Here is a 9,611-nt window from a genome sequence, read left to right on the forward strand (position 1 = left end):
ATCTGATCTGAAGGCCCATTGGAGACAATAAATCATGTGACCACACTGTATGTATGTGGCATGATGGGAAACGGAGTCTGACAGTGACCTGTTCACCTGCCTGTAATGACCACACAAAGTCACCGACCACATTGGAAAGTGAGACGCCATACATTTCCAAAGAGTTTAACGAAAGAAAGGGTCTCGGGAAAAAGGCCTCGAGACCGGTGGACATCGAAGTGCGTTGAATTTAAACATATTTTTGGTTATATTTTTGGTTAAGAGAAAAGCATGCAGTTGTCAAAATTCACTGTTATAACTTTAAGTAACCTGTATCTTTTAATGGTGTCTGTCATGCTATTGTTCATGGGATATTAACGTATCAACCAAGAGTGCAAACAAAGGAGTATTATGCTGCCGACGGTGTCGTTTCTGTTTATTTTATTCTCAGCAACGATTGTCTTGGCATCTGTCATTAGTKGTTTAGTTGTATGTCAGTGAAGGTAAAGAGTACACATCATGCCACAGCCGTAAGCGGCTTGTATTACCACAGCCGTAAGCAGCTTGCACATGTGTGTGAGAGCTGCACGTGTATGAGAGTGTGTGAGAAAGTGACCTTTTGCACCTCATCTATTTAGCATATTTTTCTTAACCAAGAGCTAAACTGGTTAAATTGCATACCAGGGGGATGGTCTGACCAAAAGATAGCAGAGATTCCACCTGYTAGTTTTGGCTGAGAAACCGAAGCCACAACAACATCATAGTAGATCATGTCTCTAGAACAGCTTCACACACAGCCACACTACATACAGAACACAATTTGAAACATGCTTCATAGGTACGACGCAAATGAGGTCGTTTAAAGTTAAGACAATTAAATGACCTGAGGCTGGGGGAATTTTGTAAACCACTTGCAGAAGTAACTGCATCTCACAAATTCTAACGAAAATAATTGAAGACATACATTATTCTATAACATATTGGTAAAAAGTAAAACTATAATTATCTCCCAAGTGAGAAGATTTCATTGCTCATTACAACTAAAGAGAGAAAACACCCTTGCAATTGACGGCAACAAGCGTATCTGTCTGTACAAGTGTCACAAACCCAACAATCAGGTTTACAGTAGATGCTATAACATTGTCAATTTTGTAAGAGCACATGAGTATCTACCCTGCAATTGGTTCAATTATAGTCCAGGTGGGTGATAAGCGATCATGCAATACTTATGGCTACTATCGTCATAGAGATTAGTCTATCGCTATCTAGTTGAAGGTGCCTCGAAAGATAAACAAGTTATTGTCAGATAAACTCAATATCCTTTCTATTCCACCGTATCTCCGTTATCACAAGCACTCCATTTTAGAGAGTCGGTCAAAATTGAGATTAGGATGTGTGCGTGCGTGCGTATGTTTACAGTGCACAGGAATTCATTTCTGTCACTGCTAAAGTATCATACAGTACAGCCTTTTCAGATATAGACCTCCTCTGCGTAAGCCTACTTCACATTGGCTTAATTGTATTGGCGAGAAGGATCACGTAAGATGAGGAATATGAAGTTATAAAAATTCTATGAAGTCAGCGTATGTTTAATCTACGTTCAGCCTTTTAAATGTTTACTTACGCTGGTCTAACAAATGGTTAAGCGTTGCGCCAGTGCATGTTCCCAAGCTCCACATTGTCAAATGATTCAAGCTCGTACGCATCATGAAGCGGATTTTAAATAAGACCATCCGAAATGCAATCTATCCGCAATATGCATATTGCGCCATTATCAAACGCAAAATGACTTGATACTGGATGACAAAAAGGTTGCATTTGGCTTATTACCTTGCCTGCAATGGAGATAGAGCATCTTACACAGCCGCAAATATACTAAGTAGAAATGTATAGAAATGTCCCCACTTCTACTTGGGTTTTATATTCTAAAATATATTCATCAGATTAGTACAATGCTGAATTATGTTATTTATACCTTACCTTTAAAGTATCTTTACTTATTAACTTGAACTTTCATAATACCCCCCCCCCCCCTAAAAACAGGAAGGAGATACAAAGACATGCATACACGTCACCAATAACATCACCTATTCGACAATATCAAGGGTGACGGTTCACATGACTGCGATAGCAATGGTGTACCAAGAACCAGTATGAGCCCTTTCACATTACCCTCATTAAATATTCACAATGAAGCTCCGAAGCTAATTAACTAGTGGAGATAACCAAGTGGCCTGACAACACCAATTCTTAATTACCGTGTAATGCAACAGGCCTTCATATTTGCATTGGTATGACACCTTCGCCGGAACATGTGCTTATGGTGGCTCTCACTTTGCATAATCAAAGGAAGATTCGCCATGAATTTGCATCCACAAACGTGCACCTCTGCTTAAACATCTCTCTGAGATGAAACAATCTGTTTTAAGACCATCCCGAGCATATAATGCATATTCAAAGGGGGAGATGCTGGCTTGTAGCTGTCGCTCACGGTATACACCATATGTAAAGAGAAGCCTACAATAGGTTTGCACATTTACTACCGGGTCTCTTACCCTTTAGGGTACAAATGAACTATTTCCTTCAACATGGCAGTAGCATACAGTATGTACCAACATAGGAGGACTATGTACAATTATACAAGATATTAAGACTATGAATTAAATACAATGGAATTTATGTGAAATAGTGAGTACTTGTCTAACATGTTACCATGCAACTGGCACTACATACGGCTGGCTATTTACAACATTGGGGTTAATTGTATTTCAATTCCAGTTAAGTTAGGAAATCTAAATGAGAAGATTTAGGCAACAACAAAAAAATTGCATGGGAGACAGAAAGAAATGGCACTTGACCAAGGTATGAACTGAGTTACAACTATTTCACCATTTGATCTGAGATACAGTAGAAATGGACCACGGTACTGATACTTACTGTGGGAAACAGGGAAGACTTAGAGCTTCCATGTGGCCTCCCACAGTTTACTATAGAACACTACAGTACTTACTATAGAATTCTATAGTAAACTGTAGTATACTGTAGAATACTATACTACACACTGTAGTATCCTTCAATAATGTGTAGTACTTACTATAGAATGTTGTAGTAAAAACAACAGTATTATATGCAAAAACAACACTGTTGAAATTATTGTAGTAATGTCTACAAAAACACTTCAGTCCGCAAAAGTACTACACGTTTTGAATTAAAGTACATACTATAGTATTTAATTAGCATATACTCTGCACATTCCCCTCGCCCATATGACAATTTGTGCCACCCATAAGTAAGAAACTTACATGCCAATGATAGACCATTTTGTGTTCCCTACAGGTTATTGAAAAGAGCAGAATCTCTGATCTATTTGTTCAGACCCCAGTCCTACCTACCTACCTACCTACCTACCTACCTACCTACCTACCTACCTACCTACGTTAAGTTAAGTTATATGGAACACATGCTCTTTTAGTACTTATCCAGTAGGTTTCCTCAAGAAGAAAGCCTCCACTTCTATGTCAAAGATAATAAAGCAAAAACACTATAGTAAATACTACTGTTGTCTGCCAAAAACACTACAGTAAATACTATAGTCTGTAAAAACACTACAGGAAATACTACAGTATATTACAAACTGCAAAAACAATACATTAATTACTACAGTGTATGCGACAGTTTTATTTACTACAGTATATATACTATAATTAACTGTAAATATTACAGTATACTACACTAAATACTATTTTTACCATCATCCAATATAGTATTTTCTCATGTGAGCTCGGTAAGGGGTCCAGAAATCCAAACATTGAGGCTGTACTGATGGTTTTCTTTTCTCCCTTAAGGACATGTATTGATTGATGCCACTGCGGAGTTCTTTATAAGGTATGTGGGTGAATTTCTGTGTGGACAAACTGGATGGAGACAGATTACTCTTCTGCAGATTTTTTAAACTGGCCACATTTACAGCCAAGCATCGACTTCCTGTTTCTTCTTCAAGAGGTAACAACATCTGGTTAATCAGTATTAACCCCTTACACTCATGGAAATTGGCCTGTATGTTTCTAACAAGAATATGCATGACCATGGTAGTGATCGAAAGAGAACAGTTTGGAGATTACTGGGAAATGATCAGGCTAAAGGTGAGGACATAACAGTTCACCTGACACAAGACGGAATCCAAACATTACACTATTGATTTGATGTGCATTTTACATTTGCTGTACTTGTGACAGCATTTGTCAATAACGAAATCTGAAAAATTCTCTGGATACATTCAGTAACATAATAATTATTATTATTAAAGAAAAAACTATTACAAGGGTTTGAGTGAGAGGTCTAGCTGGTGTCTTTAAGGGGCCCACACCTCTCCAAACTGCGTAGTTCAAGTCATTCCAATGCACATTTATGACTCAAGGACAGAGCCTTCAACTATAACCTGCTTTTTTTGAGGTCTCCTAGCTTTGCCATTGAGGAGCTGAGGCAGGCACACTTGTAGTTTTTGTTTGAAACACAGCCCTGCATCACCACCATCACACAATTACTGTTGTTTTTGCAATCCAAAAACGTTCCATTATAAATCTCAATCTGGTTCAGATGGGCATAATATGAAAATGTACTAAGTTATAAAATAGGATTTTAAAGTGTTAGGCTTTCAAAAGGTTCTTTAGACAAAACAGATTGTAATTTTGGTGCGCACAGAATGGAATCAGGAGTGCATTCAAGTGTGTGTTCCCTGTCTAATTTTCTTCACAATACAACAAATATACTGTAGGCTCATTCTGTTCAGGACAACTCAGGGTTTAAATGCATGTCATCCTTGTAACTGTGGATCAAAAATAGCCCTTGAAACTGTAAATTACATGAGTTTTCAAATATGATGATGTGCATGTTTGGACAGGTGTGTGGTTTGCTTGTATGATTTGCGCTATTTATTATAATCCTCAACATCTCACCTTTCAGAACACATCGACTCCTCGCAGATTTCTAGCATTTCCCTCTCTCAGACAACAAGAAACGTGCTAAAGTAACCAATTAGCGGGAGGGATGGGGGGCATCTTCTTGTCCCGAGCAGTGCTCACGTTTATAACTGCTGTCAGTCAAAACCCATACAGCGCTGTGAAGTAGAGAACCTGAGGGGTACTACAGGGGTACTCCGGGTAGAGAAAAACTCAGTTGGTGGTACAGTAACCAAAAAATGTTGGGAACCACTGGAGGAGTATGAAATTGACTAAGAGCAAGGGCTGTGAGACACTGTGTACTATTGTAAAGGTTTATGCAGTCCACTATCGCCATCTTCAGGACAGAGTACACTTATAACCCAGATTCAGGTGACAATCCGCTTCATTGGCCTTGAGAACTGCATACTTCACCTGACATTTTAATCTCTATTACACCATTGATATCAAATTCAAATGATCAATCTCCTACTCTGATTCTGCATCTAGATTGAATTTATTTGTGTTTATGTACATATTTTCACCAATGTAAACATTTAAACAGATATGGATATTTTATCATACAATGAGTCAGTTTAGTTTTCTTGGATCGATCAAGTTGCTTGATGTTCGGTGAATACGTGTGCTTCTTTGCATTACGTACTCGCCACTCGAAGACACACCGTTGCAGGCACGCCGATCTAGATGACCAGCGTGCCAGCTTTCCACGGCTTAGCCCTCGAAACGGGTAAACACACTACACCTCATTCTCCCGTCAATCCCTCTGACCTCCTCCGTCACCTCGACAACTCCATCAAGGGAGCACCAAGACATAAGGGGACTCACTCACTGTTTGATAGACCACCAGGTTTTGGGCACATGTGTTCAAGCCTAAATACACTAAAGACACATTATCCCCAATTCTTTCTAAATCTGCCCCAAAGCCTTGGAAAACAGGCCTGAAGAGCCCAGGTCAGATGCCAGGGGGTCGAATTAGTAACCTGAAGGATAAGGGTAAAGCCTTTGAGTGGGAAGCTAATACTCTGTTTAGCCACCCTCATCTGTGGACCTAGCAGAGTGAAGAAACAACGGCCATCTTGGGCCAACGGCTCCCATATACCATCTGACTGGGAAATTAAGGGGAAAATAATAAGATACAATAATCTTATGTCTGGGAAGGCAAGGTGAGTGCATTGGTGTTGTCTCTTTCCATCCCTGTCTGTCGGTCTGTCTGTCTGTCATTGCCTGTCTTTCTCTCGCTTTTTCCCTCTCTCCCCCTTTCGTTCCTTTTTCTGCCCTCGCTCTCTTTACTTCCTCTCTCTCTTTAGCTCTCTCTCTCTCTTTTCCTGCTCTCCCTCTCTCATTCTCTCGCTCTATCCCTTTCAGGTGGATTACCTCCCTCATCCCTTGATCCCTCCTTTTTAATTCCCAACAGCTGAAGTGAAAATGGGACCTGACTGTGGCACACACGCACRCACGCACACACACACACAGCTCAAAACCCAAATGCTCCAGTTTTTGCCGTCCATCAGAGGAAAGAGGAGGGGTTGGGCAGTTTATACGTCCTGTACATCTTGAGGTGCACAGATGGAAGTGTAAGACATCTTCATTTGCCTCCACTCACTCTGGCTTTGAGGCGTCTTGTAAATGAGTGTGGTTTTAGTGTGAATGGCAACGCAATACAGTTAGCTATTGAAAACGCAGTCCTACTGTGCATACTGTATCATACACAGTGAATGCAGTTGTTTCTGTAGTAGTAGTACTAGCTCAACACGGGTCATATATTCATTTGACAGAATGTGTATCGCTATTGAACTGTGAACTCAACATCACATTATCCAAATAAAAACTGTCACCACATGGTCAAACAAATACAATTCCTAAAAGTTTAGAGGCTGAGTACGTGACAAATGTTAATATTTTGAAAGAAAAAGCTTTTTACTTACGATTGACTCTATTGCCCCCATTGAGGAGTAATACAAAAAAAATGGACACAGGTCCAATTGCATCTTTATTTCTGGGCCTATCTACCACTGTTTAGAGTAGAGGGCAATGGCTATATAACTGAGGGCAATATATAGATAAGTGTTCCCTTGCCAGGAAATCAATATCGATGTGGCCAATGATGGTTTTTGAAGGAAAGTGCTTTGTTTTCCTCCTATCAGCTTGAAACAAAGAAGCGACAGTGGCCCTCCATTAACTGTCGTCAGTGAGGCTTGAGAAAGCGGCGGGCGCATTGGGCACCAACGTTGCCAGAGCGTTACAAATAAAACCATTTGGTCCCTGACCGGGAATGCATCGCGACAGACGCAGACAAGACATCAGACAACAGACATACGAGACAGAACAGACAGACAGAGCCAGACACACAGACACCAACAGAGCACAGCCAGACAGCCAGCCAGACAAGGCAGCTCAGCCAGCACAGCCAGCATGCACGACGACAGAAGCATCAAGACAGGACAGCAGACAGACAAGACACAGACCAGGCATGGACAGAACAAGAGCGCAGACAACGCGACAGACAGACAGACAGACAGACAGACATTATTGAATTCCATCCAGAGGAAGAGAGGCTTATGCAATCCATGAAGGATTCAATGAAATAATAGCCTCCTTCGAATATTTAGACGTTTCATAATGAATACTCAAATAATTCACTGCCGTTGATTGACTCTCCTCATTGTTAGCTCTTCTGATGGGTTGAGGCAGTAGGCTGTATTGGGAGGATCCATACAATAAGAGTAATCTAGCCCCAAGGCTTTTGACCTATTGTTCTCTCACAGTTGTCTTACACTTAATCATAGTTGGAGTGCTTTTTTGCCGTGATCTTGAGATAATGGTGGTACATGCTTTCCCTTTTTAGATAATTAAGGCCAGGTGGCATTGTTGTCGCCATTGATTATTGAATATTGTCTTTGTAATCAATTTCCACTTTTTTTGCACTGAGACAAACCCATATCCCACTTGGTGTTTTACACCAGACAGATTTTTGGTGAATATAAGGATTTTATTACGAGCAAAGATATACAAGCATTGAAACAAATGTACGTTTTAACAGGTCAATCCAGTCAAATGGAGCATGTGTGTGCTGAACAGCAGAATACAGCAAAACTAAATAGAATAGGACACCAGTTGTTATGAAGTTCCTGAAGAAGATCACTGAAGAAGATGTCAAAAACTTGAGCAGGTACGGTATAGAAAAGGTCATATGAAAACAAAGAAAAAGCAGAAGGCAGTACCATAACAAGCCTCCACTTTCCTTCTCTACTATTAGTAGTCTTTATGTGGTCTGCACTAGTACTCACAGATAGTGTATCAGTATGACTGCATCCCAAATTGCACCCTATTCCATATGTAGTCCACTCTGTTTGAACAGGGCCCATAGGGGCACTATGTAGGGAATAGGGTGCCATTTGGGATGCACATTAGCGGTACACTATGCATCCCATGTCTCTCTCTCTTTTTCTTTTATTCAGACACCCCCAGCATCTCCAATGGAAYCTTCCCTTTTCCCAGACAAAACAATGCAGTTAAAAACCAGCATCAATCTTATCTGTTACATGATCAATAAGAAAAGTTAGTCTACACTGTCGGTCAAAAGTTTTAGAACACCTACTCATTCAAGGGTTTTTCTTTATTTTTTACTATTTTCTACATTGTGGAATAATAGTGAAGACATCAAAACTATGAAATAGTACATATGGAATCATGTAGTAACCAAAAAAGTAACCAAATCAAAATAAATGTATATTAAATGTATATTTCAAATAGCCACCTTTTGCCTTGATGACAGCTTTGCAAACTCTTGGCATTCTCTCAACCAGTTTCATGAGGTAGTCACCTGGAATGCATGTTAATTAACAGGTGTGCCTTCTTAAAAGTTAATTTGTGGAATTTATTTCCTTCTTAAGGCGTTTGAGCCAATCAGTTGTGTTGTGACAAGGTAGAGGGGTATACAGAAGATAGCCCTATTTGGTAAAAGACCAAGTCCATATTATGGAAAGAACAGCTCAAATAAGCAAAGAGTAATGACAGTCCATCATTACTTTAAGACATGAAGGTCAGTCAATACGGAACATTTCATGAACTGTGCAGTTGCAAAAAACATTAAGCGCTATGATGAAACTGGCTCTCATGAGGACATCCACAGGAAAGGAAGACCCAGAGTTACCTCTGCTGCAGAGGATACGTTCGTTAGAGTTACCAGCCTCAGAAATTACAGCCCAAATAAATGCTTCACAGAGTCCAAGTAACAGACACATCTCAATGTCAATTGTTCAGAGGAGACTGCGTGAATCAGGCCTTCGTGGTTGAATTGCTGCAACGAAACCGTTACTAAAGGACACCAATAAGAAGAAGAGACTTGCTTGGGTCAAGAAACATGAGTAATTGACATTAGACTGGTCGAAATGTGTCCTTTGGTCTGGAGTCCAAATTGGAGATTTTTGGTTCCAACCGCCGTGTCTTTGTGAGATGCGGTGTGGGGGAACGGATGATCTCCGCATGTGTATTTCCCAAAGCATGGAGGAGGAGGTGTTATGGTGTGGGGGTGCTTTGCTGGTGACACTGTCTGTGATTTGTTTAGAATTCAAGGCACACTTAACCAGCATGGCTACCACAACCTTCTGCAGTGATATGCCATCCCATCTGGTTTGGGCTTAGTGGGACTATCATTTTTTTTCCAACAGGAAA

Source organism: Salvelinus sp. IW2-2015, linkage group LG8 (assembly GCF_002910315.2).
Source record: "Salvelinus sp. IW2-2015 linkage group LG8, ASM291031v2, whole genome shotgun sequence".
Lineage (NCBI taxonomy): Eukaryota > Metazoa > Chordata > Actinopteri > Salmoniformes > Salmonidae > Salvelinus > Salvelinus sp. IW2-2015.